The sequence below is a fragment of the Salmo salar genome, chromosome ssa16 (assembly GCF_905237065.1).
Source record: "Salmo salar chromosome ssa16, Ssal_v3.1, whole genome shotgun sequence".
NCBI lineage: Eukaryota > Metazoa > Chordata > Actinopteri > Salmoniformes > Salmonidae > Salmo > Salmo salar.
The window spans coordinates 26,257,788-26,273,864 of NC_059457.1; the positions used below are offsets into that span (position 1 = coordinate 26,257,788).

At 42.3% G+C, this 16,077-nt stretch overlaps 1 protein-coding gene across 3 annotated transcripts in view; it reads left to right on the forward strand.

Annotated features, from left to right (window-relative positions):
* LOC106573459 (FERM domain-containing protein 4A) overlaps nt 1-16,077 on the forward strand; it is a 150,938-nt gene that overhangs the window by 27,772 nt on the left and 107,089 nt on the right. Inside the window, exon 1 of one of the 3 annotated variants that reach the window (XM_014148525.2) lies at nt 15,967-16,077. This exon is cut by the window's right edge and continues 381 nt beyond it. The exons of 1 other annotated variant lie outside the window; for it this stretch is intronic. The gene's annotated coding sequence lies outside the window, so the exon portion shown is untranslated. Of the gene's footprint in view, nt 1-15,966 lie in introns of those variants that run through there. One more of the 3 variants, XM_045697118.1, reaches the window with a different exon arrangement.

Consider the following 16,077-nt stretch of genomic DNA (forward strand, 5'->3'; position numbering starts at 1 on the left):
GAAAACTAGAATACCCCCCCTAGTCACGCTCTGACCTCAACACCATAGAGAACCAAGGGCTCTCCATGGTCAGGGCGTGACAGAGATGAATGAGGAGAAGGAAGTAGAGGAGTGGTAGAGGGAGAGATGAATGAGTAGAAGGAAGTAGAGGAGTGGTAGAGGGAGAGATGAATGAGGAGAAGGAAGTAGTGGAGTGGTAGAGGGAGAGATGAACACCTCAGAGAAGTAAAACATCTACGAGAAGTAGAACACTTCAGGAGTTGTGTGTGTGTGTGTGTGTGTGTGTGTGTGTGTGTGTGTGTGTGTGTGTGTGTGTGTGTGTGTGTGTGTGTGTGTGTGTGTGTCCAGACGTGCTGCTGCTGACAGACTGTTTCACGCCCCAGTGCTCTTGACCCCAGACTGATGCCTCACTGACCTATGACATGTACGTCTCCAGAGAAGGACTGGAAGGGGGAGGGAGGGAAAGAGAGAAGAGGCAGAGGAAGGAGTGAAAGTCTTGGAGGCTTAGAAAGTGGGTATGGAAGAGGAGAGAGGGATCGTTAAAAAAGAGAAGAAAATAACGTATTGTAGAAATGACGGGAGCAGAGTGGATTGTGGTCGCGGTCATGCGGTCAGAGTTATAAACCACTTCCAGAACACTTAAAGACTCTGCTCGTAATGATGTGACCACACACACAGATGCTCTTTTCAGATCTCAATGCCACATTTCCAAACAGTTTATGCAAGTTTTATTAAAATCTGCTCGTGATGTCCTACAGACAGAGTAATAGTTAATAGTTAGAATCATCTAATTGATCAAATGGTAGTTCACTTTTGACACTGGTGTGTAGTGAATTAAAAACCCATTTGCATTGTTAACATTAGCTTTTACGATATGTGACTCGATTCAGGAAACTAGACATATGTTGCAAGTCAGGACTTCACAGGAGAGCCGTTTGAACGTAAAAAATATGTTTTTATCTAAATGCGTTTTTTTTTGGCAGAAATGCCTTCTCGAATATGTGAACTTTCCTGTGCCTTTATATCAAACTTCTATGCCATCTGTAAATACGAATAAAATTGATAAATTACGAGCCTAGTTGGTTTAGCCACAGAAAAAGTCAACAACCTTCCCGCTAGCCATGATTGGTTGAGATAATAAGTGGGCTGGACATGCAGAGAGATGAGTTTGGATTGGTCTGCCATGTATCACGCGTCTGTCTATTGGAGCTGGTCGGTATGTCTAGGTGATCGTGTCAAACACGGCTTTTAAAAAAATGTATCTTGAAGTAAAACTGCATAAACCTAATGTCAAGTTAAAGTGTACTGTTAGCTAGCTAATGTTATGTGTATGCTCTCCACTTTCTGGTGGATCGAGTTTTGAAATCAGTAGAATTCGAGTATGATAGCTAAGGAGATGGAGAACACCAGTCTGGATTACATCTTCAAACTAAGGGCAACCATGCATGGCGTCAGACAGGAAACACTTCCAACCATGATGTATACAGGTAAGATAGTCTAGCTAGCTACATTTTCAGATATTACACGTTTCTAATTTTGACAGAAAGCGGTTTCATTTCAAGTGTACTGTTAGCTAGCTAACATTGTGTACGATCTTATTCTTTGTATATCAGACACATTTGCTTGACTAGTTATGGCCATAGAACCTGGTTGGTTAGCTACCTGCAGATTCATGCAGGGTAGTAACGTCATGAGTTGTGATTATGGTCCATTGTTAAGCTAGTTAGCTAACGTAAACTAACTCACTTTTGAACATCGCGCTGGTCCGTACAATTGACCTTATTTTAGCGCCCAAAAAAGTAATGCATCCAGATCAACTGTAATATCAATACCATTGTAAAGCACAATTTCTCCCCTTTCCAACAAAATCAATGAAGAGACCTTCATGATACCCATCTCTGCATGATTGAAGAAGGCAATGAGCTCAGTTGGGTCTTTTTTTTAAATGGCTGGTGAGGAAGCAAAACCTATTGCGTGATAGTGAGAAGGAGAGATGTCGAGTGGGGAAACGGCTTTTTTTCACTTGATCTGTCCAACTTATCACCTTATCGCCTCTAAAATGTAAATAAAGCACTATAAAGAGTTTATATAAGGTGTCATTACATACCTATTTGAAGGTTTGTGTCGAATTTGAATCGGGTTTTTAGGGCAGTGCTAAAGTGATCTTCAGAAGTAAACAGCGGCTTTTGAGAGTCATGATAGCTTGCAGTGACGACGCAAAAAATGACTAAGTATCCCCCTTACCCTGTCCCTGTCCCTTTCTTGTTTTTAAACCGTGAGAGAAGTGCTACACCTGGTGGAGAGAGGCTGTATTAAGCGCGCTGTACGTTACGCCATGACACGTCACGATGTAACGTACAGCGTCGGAGGGGTCAGTTTTTTCAACTTTTCTCCAATACTATAGATCCATTATCATGTCAATCAACGCTTGAATAGAAACGTAGTTCACACCCCAGATTTTGATGTCAACACAGTCGTTACAGTCCCATTCGTTTTATTTGCAGCCTCGTTTGAATGTCACGGTTGTGCACATTTGCACGGAATGGGGTTAGTTTACGTTACATGTCTTAACAAAAGACTCCACTATACAAATATCAATTTCAATAGAATGTCACTGCAACTGTTGATAGACGTACTAGCTGGTAAATTCCCTCTGGCTATCTACTCTGATTTCAGACCAGGGGTAAGATATTTTCAGATATATTGCATTTCTAATTTTGACAAAGTTTTTTAATTTCAAGTTAAAGTGTACTGGCTGGCTATCTGGCTGGCTCGCTAACTAACATTACGTAATGCTTTGGGATTCATTGGATTCATAGCTACATTTCTTAACCAAGACTCTCGTTTTAGTGTGCCAGAGCACAGAATAACTGATTCATTTTTGAACGCTCAACACCCGTTGAATATGTCCGGTGTCAGTAAATATCAGCAACAAAGCATAATCCAATTGTTGCCAGCAGCACAGTTAGTCACCAACGCTCTGGATAACATGAAAACAGCCTAAACAGCTCTGCTAGGGTGAGTAAATTGGCCAGAGTGGGGTGTTCGCTCATTATGTGTCTGGAAGTAGCTAGCCAATGTTAGCCAGTTAGCTTGAGTGCTTGACTGTCGTTGTCAGGTCAGAGCATTCGGATCAACCCTACTTATTGACCAGAGCGTCCACTGTGCGCTCTGAACGCGAAATGCACTGAATTTACGAATGGACAATCTGACAGCACAGTTGCTGTCACCAAGATAACATAACAGCCTAACCAGCTCTGCTTGGGCAAGTAATGTTCAGTGAGCTGTTCTCTCTCTCTTAAATGTCTGGAAGTAGCTGGCAAGTTAGTGCAGAACGCTCGGATCAACCCTTAAAGAGATGGGTGGGGCTAAGCCTTAAGAGGGTATAAACAATGCTGAATGGGTGTAGACAAAGAAGGGCTCTCCAAAACATTGAAAGACAGTTTTCTCAAAAGTGAGTTTACAAGTTGATCAACTTTCAAAGCAGAAATACTTTCCCATTGTTTCCTTAAATGCAGTGTATGATATGCCATTCTGTAGCGCCGAGTCTCTACTTTAATCCAATGTAAAAAAAAAAAAAAATTCAAATGTTGCTATATAAGACCGAATCCAGGTGGTGAGTCACATATATGCGTCATTGTCCAGCGTTCAGGTCTTATCCATCTATCCTACCGCTCCATTCCCAGTGTAAACCCTGCTGGATGTGGGCCTGTGCCTGGAGGACATGTGTCTGTTGTCATAACATTTTGATGTGTTCAGGACTCTGTCATTATTTCCATGTGGACACTCAACGTCAACAAAACAAAGGAGATGATCGTGGACTTCAGGAAACAGTATAGGGAGCATCTCCCCATCCACATCGACGGGACAGTAGAGGAGAAGGTCGAAAGTTTTAAGTTCCTCGGCGTACAGTACACATCACGGACAAACTGAAATGATCCCTCTATCATCCAAAAGGCAAGGTCAGTACTGGTGCATCAAAGCTGGGACCGAGAGACTGAAAAACAACTTCTATCTCAAGGCCATCAGACTGTTAAACAGCCATCACTAACAAAAAATAAATAAAAATCACCTTTATTTAACTAGGCAAGTCAGTTAAGAACAAATTCTTATTTACAATGACAGCCTAGGAACAGTGGGTTAACTGCCTTGTTCAGGGGCAGAACAGATTTGTACTTCATCAGCTCAGGGCTTTGAACTTGCAACCTTTCAGTTACCAGCCCAACACTCTAATCACTAGGCTACCCTGCTGCCAACATACAGACCCAGATCTCTGGCCACTTTAATACATTTAGTAAATAGATTTAATAAAGGTATCACTAGTCACTTTAAGTAACACCACTTTAATAATGTCTACATATCCTACATTACTCATCCCATACGTAAATACTGTATTCTATACCATCTACTGCATCTTGCCTATGCCGCATGGCCATCGCTCATCCATATATTTATATGTACATATTCTTATTCATCCCTTCACATTTGTGTGTATAAGGTAGTCGTTGTGAATTTGTTCAATTTCTTGTTAGATATTACTGCACTGTCGGAACTAGAGGCACAAGCATTTCGCTACACTCGCATTAACATCTGCTAACCGTGTGTATGTGACCAAAAAAATGGATTTGATTTGCTTCTGAACAAGAGTCCCATCGAGACAGCTCATATCAGCTCTGGTAAAGCCTATGTGTTTAAAGCTCTGTCTCGTGGTGACTCAGATGGACTCACATCCTGCTCTTTATCGTAACATTCCCCTCATCTCCCTCTTTCTCTCCATTTTGCCTACAGTAGGTACACCCACATCCCACTATCTTTCTCTCTCTCTTCCCCCGTCTCTCTGACTCACTCTGTCTCTCTGTTTTTAGATCACTCAGAGCTGGTTAAAGACAGAGAGAGAATGGGTTACATGACATGCCAGTGGGCCCCCCTAAAAAACAAAAACAGCCCATGCTGACACCTCCAATTTCCAATTTCCTCTCTTCTCTCCTCCCATTCTTCTCCTTAGGGTTCTTCTCCCTCTGTTACCCATGTTACGTAAGCCTCTCGTTACAGAGCCAGGACACAGGCACAGAGAGAGAGAGACTTCAGCCGTCTGTGTTTATCTGGTGTTTATCTGTGAGCAGTGGTGTCCAGGCCTTAATGAGGGGCCACAAAGACCCATTGATAGAGACCCAGTATGAAGAGATCCCACCCCAGCCAAGAGCACCCCGGACGGGCATCAACTGCCCTGGGCGCACCCTCTGCACAAAGACTTCCAGTGTGGACCGAGACCCTGAATGGAGAGAGAGAGAGAGAGAGAGAGAGAGAGAGAGAGAGAGAGAGAGAGAGAGAGAGAGAGAGAGAGAGAGAGAGAGAGATTATATGTCTCAAAGAGCCTCAAGCTTCCTCTCCTCCCTCTTTTCTTCCTCATCTTCCTCTTCATCTGCAGTGCTGAGACCCACCCTCTGCCCTCCCTATGCCAGTCATTCAGTCTGACCAGTGCTCAGTTCTCAGATGATTCTTACTGTGGATCAGTGAGGAATATACAGCTATACTTCTGTTCTGTGGTGACACTTCTGGTCTGGTGTGAGATACAAGGACCGTGACATCAGGGTCTGATATGGAGAGACCGCTCCACTGGAGATAGAGGTGTTTGTTCGATGGCGTTGCACATTCTCTGAGATTATTTGCTGTTTTCTATCTCATCTCTCTTTGTGTTCTATGTGAACACAAACACCAAAACCAGTGGTCAAAGTTCCGGTGAAGGATACTGGGTTGTGTATAAAAGTTCTACAAGGGGGTTCTAAGTTGTCCTGGACGGGTTCTAAAGGTTCTAGATCAGAAGAATAATGACGCTGGCAGCACGACTGGAGGACCTAGAGGTCACTCTGGAACACATGCTCATGGACGTATTTGTAAGTGGACACACACACTCTTTCTTTATCTCCTTCCATGTCTCTTCCCTTTCTTTTTTCCCTCTTCCATTTTCTAATGCTCTTTGCCATTGATTGGTTAATTAAAGAGCTTTTAAAAGTCTAAGCCTTCCACTACCTATCCTTTCCGTCTCTCTTCAATCTCCCTCTCTCTGCCTATCCCTCAGTTTTTTTCTCTATCTCTTTCCCTTCATCTCTCTCCTCAGTAGCTGGGCTCATAGACTTGACGTAACATAGAAAACTAAAATCTGGGACGCTCAAATGAGTATGATATGTTACTTTTGGTATGGTTACATAATATAGATGGTAACTTAAGTCAAAAATGAAAGGTTTGGTTGGCGTATAAAGCAAACATCTTGCAACACAAAGGTTGCTCGTTCAAATCTCATCATGGAGAACTTTAGCATTTTAGCTAATTAGCTACTTTGCAACTACTTAGCATGTTAGCTAACCCTTCCCCTAACCTTAACCTTAACCCTTTAACCTAACTCCATACCCTAAATCTAACCTTAATCTTAACCCTAACCCTAACCTTAACCCTTACACTAACCCTAACCTCAACTCCTAACCCTAACGTTAACCCTAACCCTAACCTTAACCTTAACCTTAACCCCAACCTTAACCTTAACCTTAACCTTATCACAATTTGTAACATATCATACGAAATGGATGATGGACATCCATAAATTAATACATGCCATACCAAACGTAACATACCATACTAACTTGAGCGTTGCAGATTTCTGTTTACTATGGTACATCTACCCCTGAGTCCAGGTTTTTATGGTTAGAGGCCAGCATATGTTCATGTCCCTGTCCAGATGTTTGGACTAATCAGCACAGAGAAGAGTGGAGTGATTAAACTAGTAGAAGCCAGGGGTATAGACTGTTCAGCATGCACTGAGTAGGTTTGGGTTAGAGTGGTATAAGCCAATATACTGTTTTAGAGTGAGTGAGTGAGTGAGTGAGTGAGTGAGTGAGTGAGTGAGTGAGTGAGTGAGTGAGTGAGTGAGTGAGTGAGTGAGTGAGTGAGTGAGTGAGTGAGTGAGTGAGTGAGTGAGTGAGTGAGTGAGTGAGAGCTAATGCTTCAGTAGCAGTAGACCATAGCAGCCCCTGTGGTCTATTAAGATCAGAAAGATGATACACTGTGTTCAGTAACCACACAGAACAGATACACACACACACACACACCTGCGTGATGTAAATATGACTTTCCCTTTGTAGCTTTGTTTCCATGATAAGTTGAGTCATTAAGATGCAGTTTTCCCTTTATATTGTTCACAGGGATCTGTCACAAATGAATAATATCACCTTTCATCAAGCACACAATGCTTCCACAAAATTCTAACGTTTCTTACAATGCATTGATAGCTGAGCTGTACAACATTGATCTCTGTACAATATTGACGTCAGCACAACATTGATGTGAGTACAACACCAACATCAACACAACACTGATGTCAGTACAACGTTTACCAATTTGAAGTTTGAGGTCAGCCAAATGTTGATATTACTGTATGATGTGAATATGAAAGAAATTATGTGTTTGTGTGTTGCGTTTGAGGCTAGAGGTAAGACTGTGATGTTACAGGAGCGGTTGGAGCAGCATTGAGACTATTATTCATGCACTACATGTGAGGTGGAAACTGACAAGCAGGAAGACCACATCCTTTCTCTACACTTCCTCACAGCATCCTAATTAGCAGACTTATTTCTTTATTTTTCTAATTACTGCAGGAGGCCCCAATGCAGAGGCTTATCTGGCCGTTTTGCATTTTTAAATTAGAAATATTCAAATGGCTCTGAGCGATCTGCATACACACCCACAAAGACTCAGTCACACAGTCACACTATGCACTCACACACATGCAAGCAAGAAAGCACACACGCATGTTCACACTTAAACACCATCAGTCGCAAATGCACACACACACGCACGCAAGCAAACTCAATCACGAACACAGGAGCACAAACATTTGCATACATTTGAGAAGAGGCCTCCCCAACCTCTATAAGCCATAATGCATAGAATGGCCTGTCCCTCTTTTGCATGTACTGGTGATTGTTAAGGAGTGTGTGTAGTGTCTGTGTATGTGTTAGTACTGTTCTCTCTGTAGATATAGTAAGTAGAGAACATTAGAGTAATGTATCAGAGGACGTTAAAGCAATGTACTCCTTCACACGCCAGTGGGCTGAGAAAGATGTTGTACCTGTGTGTGTGTGTGTGTGTGTGTGTGTGTGTGTGTGTGTGTGTGTGTGTGTGTGTGTGTGTGTGTGTGTGTGTGTGTGTGTGTGTGTGTGTGTGTGTGTGTGCCATTCTCAGCATTATTTGGTAGCATTGTATTTGGTAGCATTGTCTTTAAATTGTTTAACTTAGGTCAAACGTTTTGTGTAGCCTTCTACAAGCCTCCCACAATAAGTTGGTTGCATTTTGGCAAGCCTCCTTGCTCGCACACACTTTTTCAGTTCTGCCCACAAATTCTCTATAGGATTAAGGTCAGGGTTTTGTGATGGCCACTCCAATACCTTGACTTTGTTGTCCTTAAGCCATTTTGCCACAACTTTGGAAGTATGCTTGGGGTCATTGTCCATTTGGAAGACCCATTTGCGACCAAGCTTTAACTTCCTGACTGATGTCTTGAGATGTTGCTTCAATATATCCACGTAATTTTCTTTCCTCATGATGCCATCTATTTTGTGAAGTGCACCAGGCCCTCCTGCACCCATTCAGCATTGTTCCTCTCTAGGGTATGTGGGACGAAATCGTCCCACCTAGTCAACAGCCAGTGGAATCGAGTGGTGCAATATTCAAATACCTTAGAAATGCTATTACTTCAATTTCTCAAACATATGACTATTTTACACCATTTTAAAGACAAGACTCTCGTTAACCTGTTATGGCTAGGGGGCAGTATTTTCACGGCTGGATAAAAAACGTACCCGATTTAATCTGGTTACCACTCCTGCCCAGTAACTAGAATATGCATATACTTATTACATATGGATAGAAAACACCCTAAAGTTTCTAAAACTGTTTGAATGGTGTCTGTGAGTATAACAGAACTCATATGGCAGGCCAAAATCTGAGAAGGTTTCATTCAGGAAGTGGCCTGTCTGACAAGGTGTCGTTCTTCTTGTCTCTGTTTATTGAAGAGTGAGGATCTTAGCTGTCCCGTGACACTTCCTACGGCTGCCATAGGGTCTCAGAAGGCGGTAAAAAGCTGAATCGTGGCTTTGCAGGCTCTGGTTGAAAAAAAGTAGTGCGTTTGGGTAGTGGCTGGTTACAGTACTGTGAGACTCAGGCTCGTGCCCGCGTCGACCGAAAGCTTTGTTTACTTTCCTCTGTTTAGCTAAATGGACATTCCCGGCCGGAATATTATCGCTTTTTTACGAGAAAAATGGCATAAAAATGGATTTTAAACAGCGGTTGACATGCTTCGAAGTACGGTAATGTAATATTTAGATTTTTTTTGTCACGAATTGCGCCATGCGCGCGACCCTTATTTACCCTTTCAGATAGTGTTCCAGACACGCACGAACAAAACGCCGCAATTTGGATATAACGATGGATTATTTTGGACCAAACCAACATTTGTTATTGAAGTAGCAGTCCTGGGAGTGCATTCTGACGAAGACAACAAAAGGTAATCAAACTTTTATAATAGTAAATCTGATTTTGGTGAAGGCTAAACCTGCCGGGTGTCTAAATAGCTAGCCCGTGATGCCTGGGCTATGTGCTTAGAATATTGCAAAATGTGCTTTCACCAAAAAGCTATTTTAAAATCGAACATATCGAGTGCATAGAGGAGTTCTGTATCTATAATTCTTAAAATAATTGTTATGCTTTTTGTGAACGTTTATCGTGAGTAATTTAGTAAAATGTTAGCAAATTCCTCCGGAAGTTTGCAGGGGGTATGCTAGTTCTGAACGTCACGTGCTAATGTAAAAAGCTGGTTTTTGATATAAATATGAACTTGATTGAACAAAACATGCATGTATTGTATAACATAATGTCCTAGGTGTGTCATCTGATGAAGATCATCAAAGGTTAGTGCTGCATTTAGCTGTCTTCTGGGTTTTTGTGACATTATATGCTAGCTTGAAAAATGGGTGTCTGATTATTTCTGGCTGGGTACTCTGCTGACATAATCTAATGTTTTGCTTTCGCTGTAAAGCCTTTTTGAAATCGGACAGTGTGGTTAGATAAAGGAGAGTCTTGTCTTTAAAATCCTGTGAAATAGTCATATGTTTGAAAAATGGAAGTTTTTGTATTATTGAGGAATTTGTAATTCGCGCCACGCCTATCATTGGATATTGGAGCAGGTGTTCCGCTAGCGGAACGTCTAGATGTAAGAGGTTAATCTAACCACATTGTCCGATTTCAAAAAGGTTTTACAACGAAAGCAAAACATTAGATTATGTCAGGAGAGTACATAGCCACAAATAATCACACAGCCATTTTTCAAGCTAGCATATAATGTCACAAAAACCAAAACCACAGCTAAATGCAGCACTAACCTTTGATGATCTTCATCAGATGACACTCCTAGGACATTATGTTATACAATACATGCATGTTTTGTTCAATCAAGTTCATATTTATATCAAAAACCAGCTTTTTACATTAGCATGTGACGTTCAGAACTAGCAAACATACCGAAAACTTCCAGTGAATTTACTAAATTACTCACGATAAACGTTCACAAAAAACATAACAGTTATTTTAAGAATTATAGATACAGAACTCCTTTATGCAATCGCGGTGTCTGATTTTAAAATAGCTTTTCGGCAAAAGCACATTTTGCAATATTCTGAGTAGATAGCTCGCCATCACGGGCTAGCTAATTTGACACCCACCAAGTTTGGCGTTCACTAAACTCAGAATTACTATAAGAAAAATTGGATTACCTTTGCTGTTCTTCGTCAGAATGCACTCCCAGGACTTCTACTTCATCCACAAATGTTGTTTTGGTTCAAAATAATCCATAGTTATGTTCAAATATCCTCTGTCTTGTTCTTGCATTCAAGACACTATCCGAATGGTGACGCGCGGACGCGTATCGTGACAAAAAAAATCAAAATATTCCATTACCGTACTTCGAAGCATGTCAAACGCTGTTTAAAATCAATTTTTATGCGATTTTTCTCGTAAAATAGCGATAATATTCCGACCTGGAGTCGTTGTTTTCGTTCAAAGACTCAAAGAAGAAAATGGACTCTTCATGTGCACGTGCGCGCCCGTCTCATTGTTCTCAGATCGACCACTATCCAAATGCGCTACTGTTTTTCAGGCAGGGGCTGCAAAGTCATCATTCAATGTTCTGGCGCCTTCTGAGAGCCTATGGGAGCCTTAGAAAGTGTCACGTTACAGCAGAGATCCTCTGTTTTCAATAAAAAGAATAAAGAAGGCCAAGAAATGGTCAGAGAGGGCACTTCCTGTACAGAATCTTCTCAGGTTTTGGCCTGCCATATGAGTTCTGTTATACTCACAGACACCATTCAAACAGTTTTAGAAACTTTAGGGTGTTTTCTATCCATATCAAACAATTATATGCATATTCTAGTTTCTGGGCAGTAGTAATAACCAGATTAAATCGGGTACGTTTTTTATCCGGATGTGAAAATACTGCCCCCTACCCTAGAGAGGTTAAGCTTTAGCCCCCACCCAAACTCTGACCATTTTACTCACCCTAGCAGAGCTGGTAAGGCTGTTTTCATGTTATCCAGAGTGTTGGTGACTGGAACTGTGCTGCTGGCAACATTTTAATTGCACTTGTTTGCCGACGTTTAATGACACCGGCCATATTCAACGGGTGTTGAGCATTCATAAAATTGTCAGTTATTCTGCGCTTTGGCACACTCAGACGAGAGTGCTCTGAAATCGGAGTAGATGGCCAGACTGAATTTACAAACGCAACTGAAATGGTTACTTGAATGGTGGAGTCTTTTGTTAAAACATGTAGCTAGCTAGCTAAACAATGAACCATAATCACAACTCATGACATTACTAGCCTGCATGAATCTGCAGGTGGCTAACCAACCACGTTCAATGTTAGCTAGCTAACATTAGGCTCTAACTAGCCAAGCAAATGGCTCTGAGATACAAATAATAACGTTAGCTAGCTAGCTAACAGTACACTTTAACTTGAATTGAAAAAATGTGAAACGTGTAATATCTGAAAATGTAGCTAGCTAGACTATCTTACCCATATGCATCATGGATGAACGCGTCTCCTGTCGGATATCATGGTTGCCCTTAGTTTGAAGATGTAATCCGGAGACAGGTGTTTTCTCCATCTCCTTAGCTATCATACTCGAATTCCACTGATTTCAAAACTCGGTCCTCCAGAAAGTGGAGAGCAACACTTATGCAGTTTTACTACATTGAAATAAAAAAAGCTGTGTTAGACAGCATTCCCAAGACATACTGGCCACCTCCAATAGACAGAAGCGTGCCATATGGCAGACCAATCCAAACTCATCTCTCGCCATGTCCAGCCCACTCCATATCTCAGCCAATCATGGCTAGCGGAAAGGTTGTTGGCTTTTTGTGTGGCTAAACCAACTAGGCTCGTAATTTAAATTGTTTATTCATATTTACAGATGGCATACAAGTTTGTTATTAAGGCAAATGAAAGTTCACATGTTCAAGAAGGCATTTCTGCCAAAAACGCATTTAGATTATTTTTTTTTAAAGTTTTGATCAAACCGCTCTCCTGTAAATTAGTGACCCGTGACATACGTCTAGTTTCCTGAAACGGGTCACATATGATGCTGTGATGACATTATATCAACCTGTGACTTGATACAGAGGGAGAATGAAGGGATAGATCGCTTCTCTGTCTCTACAATGAGACCATACAGGATCTTGTCTTCTACAAAGGTTGACAGTTACATCAGGCAGGAGATGTAGCACCAGGATTAAAAATGCATTCAATCTTCCTGTAGTCTAATTGAGTTACCTCCTTCTCCTATCCTATCCTCTCCTCCCCCTCCCACCTGTCACTTCCTCATCCCTGCCACTTCCTCATCCCTTCTCTCCTCTTCTCCCTTCCTCCCTCACGATGACTGAAACATATAGAACTCAAATGTATTTGAACTTGAAAATGTGGGCTATATTATCACAAACTAGGGTAAGTTGTGTGTGTCCCCGATCTCTTCTCTCTCTCTCTCTCTCTCTCTCTCTCTATCTCTCTCCTCTCTTTTCTGTGATAAAAACCAAATAAACATAAAAAAATTACACACACACAAACACACAGGAGGATGACAGAGAGAGCAGAGCAGCGGCCTCCTAGCCCCCTGTGGTGAAGTCATTATGATGACTTAAGCCCTCATGGAGGGATCTGGGTTCTCCCTCTTTCTCGTGTGCACATACACAGCTGCATTTGTGACCTACCTGAGAGAGTGTGAAATGAGCGCATTATCAGAAAGCAAAAGACAAGAGTGGTTGTGAATGAACAGATAAGAACGCAAACACAGGGAACACCATGAGTTGTACGACAGTCAATACGAATCATTTCATAGAATGACAGGCAGGCATAACAACAGAAAATCAATGAGTTATAGTGTTTCAGTCTGAGATTCATCTCAGTGTGTGTGTGTGTGTGTGTGTGTGTGTGTGTGTGTGTGTGTGTGTGTGTGTGTGTGTGTGTGTGTGTGTGTGTGTGTGTGTGTGTGTGTGTGTGTGTGTGTGTGTGTTTGTGTATGTATTTATGGTGCTGAAACTCTGTGCTGGCTAGTATCTGTAACCTTAAACATAAACAGCAACACAGAAACCTCCACTTTGTCTGGCAAGAGGATAGAGTCTGGCTAGAGGGCATTATCCATAAACACACACACACACACCTCAGACGAGGGTCCATAGGGGTGAATCAGAGAGCTGTAGGCAGAGACTGGCTGGGCTCTCAGTAAATTAAAACTAAACAATGCCAAGACTTTACCATGGGGAACCATCTCTGCAACTCAGATCACCACTCCAATCATACAACACACACACCAGGTGCATTGTCTGAGGAGAAATCTGGTCTTATTAGTAGTAATTCATGTATCGCTTGTTACAGCATTGTTCTCTCTCTCTCTCTCTCTCTCTCTCTCTCTCTCTCTCTCTCTCCACTTACTCAGTTCTTTGTGTCTGGAGCTGGCTAGGCTGGTTTTGTGGTGATTAGGTTGTTGGGGGAGAGTGTGTGTGTCAGGGGAGTGTGTGAAGGGAGGGTGGGGGTAACTTTATGTATTAGATAGACGGTAGGGTCCTCATGAAAGTCATGACTCTGTCTGTGAATTGCTCATATGTGTGTCTCTGCATTTCGTGTGTGTGTGTGTGTGTGTGTGTGTGTGTGTGTGTGTGTGTGTGTGTGTGTGTGTGTGTGTGTGTGTGTGTGTGTGTGTGTGTGTGCATGCCTTTTCGTGTGTGTGTTATTGTGTGTGTGTTTTGTCCCGTATGTCAGGGTGTTGTGCACATGTTTGATTAGTGAGAACTTGAGGCCTTTATCATTACTGTGTTCGGACTAAAAGATTCCTTCAAAATGTTTATCACATAATCAGAAGATTTTACCCAATTTATTCTACACAGAGGATGGACTTATTGCAGTCTTTACTAGTTAATTATGGACAACCATGTCATTTGTTCTCCTGATGAACAAGATAAACCAGGATATCTTCCGACAAAGTACATGATTAATCTAAGGCATCACAGAGATTGTTTTCATTTCAGACATGTCTGACAGTGAAAAGGGATGCGTAGTTCTTTTAATCTTTGCTCTCTTTCTTTCCCTCCAGTTTGAGTCTCTGAGTCATGGGAGCCTGAACTCTGTGGCAGCACACTCTAGGGTTATATATAGCCCTTCTCATGTAGGACACACACACACACACACACACACACACACACACACACACACACACACACACACACACACACACACACACACACACACACACACACACACACTCCTGATGTAGGTATTGAATAAATGATGCTTAGTGGGGATTACTAGTGAAGATGACTTTCTCTTGTTGGCACCCAGCTTTAACCACAATCTGTGTGTGTATGTGTTTCAGACACTTCTAATACCATGCTTGGTCGGGGGTTTGGGGGGGTGGGACTTTAGGGGGCTGCTCATTTAATCTAGATGTGTGTGTGTGTGTGTGTGTGTGTGTTCGAACCCTGGTCTTCTGTATGCCTGAAGAATGCCTTAGCCCACTGAGAAAGGATTAGATCTAGGAGATCTGGGAGCTAACACAAGTCTTCAGGCAAGGTTACTCATCACACAAGCGTAGTCCACCAAACCACCTCCACTACTCCTGTGTGCACTTGTGCGTATGTGTGTGTGTGTGTGTGTGTGTGAGCGTGCATGTCTGTGTGCGTGTTTATCCACTCAAGTTAATCATCTGCCGATGCAGTATTGACCAGCTGATTGAGTGAAGCTGACCATTGCAGAGTGATGATGAGAATATGAGAATATGTCACTTGAACCAGCTGTAACTCAGCCCAATCCCAACCCTCAAGAAGCCAGGAAATGGATATGATGGTCAGACAAGGACCACGCCACTCCAGGGCTTCAGCTTAGCACTGGCTTCCCTCCTCATCAGGACAAATGGTTTTTATGCTGGTGTTCACCACATGGTTTTGCGCCTAAATCCTTCAGAACCCTTTTTGTGGACCAGTGAATAAGCCAATAGGCATGTTGATGACTGTGTGTCCCCAATCCTGTCCCTAGACATTCCCCTCTCATTGGGATCCTATCCCGCTGTATTGTTATTGGCTTGGTGTGTGTGTGTGTGTGTGTGTGTTTTGGGGTATCCCTCTCAGTGCTCAAGTCCAGACAGAAGGAGTGAAAGCTGGATGTGGGATTTAAAGATAATCTCCTCACCAGATGGCAAAGCATCACATATTCCTTTTGAGGTGCCCCATGTGACCCACTGTACTGTGTTTGTGTGTGTGTGTGTCCCCTTCCCCCGCACACACACATTCACTACTCCTTTGTGATCACATGACAAGGGTACATATGCTAATAACAACCGTAGCATTGCATTCATCCAGTGACCTGGTTAAGTTCCTGACTAGAGCGAAAGAGGGAGAGAGAGAGACAGACAGACTAGAGTGGGAGAGAGAGAAAAGAAACAAAGCATACTCCCTTTCCCTCACACACACACATACTCGCGTTCGCGT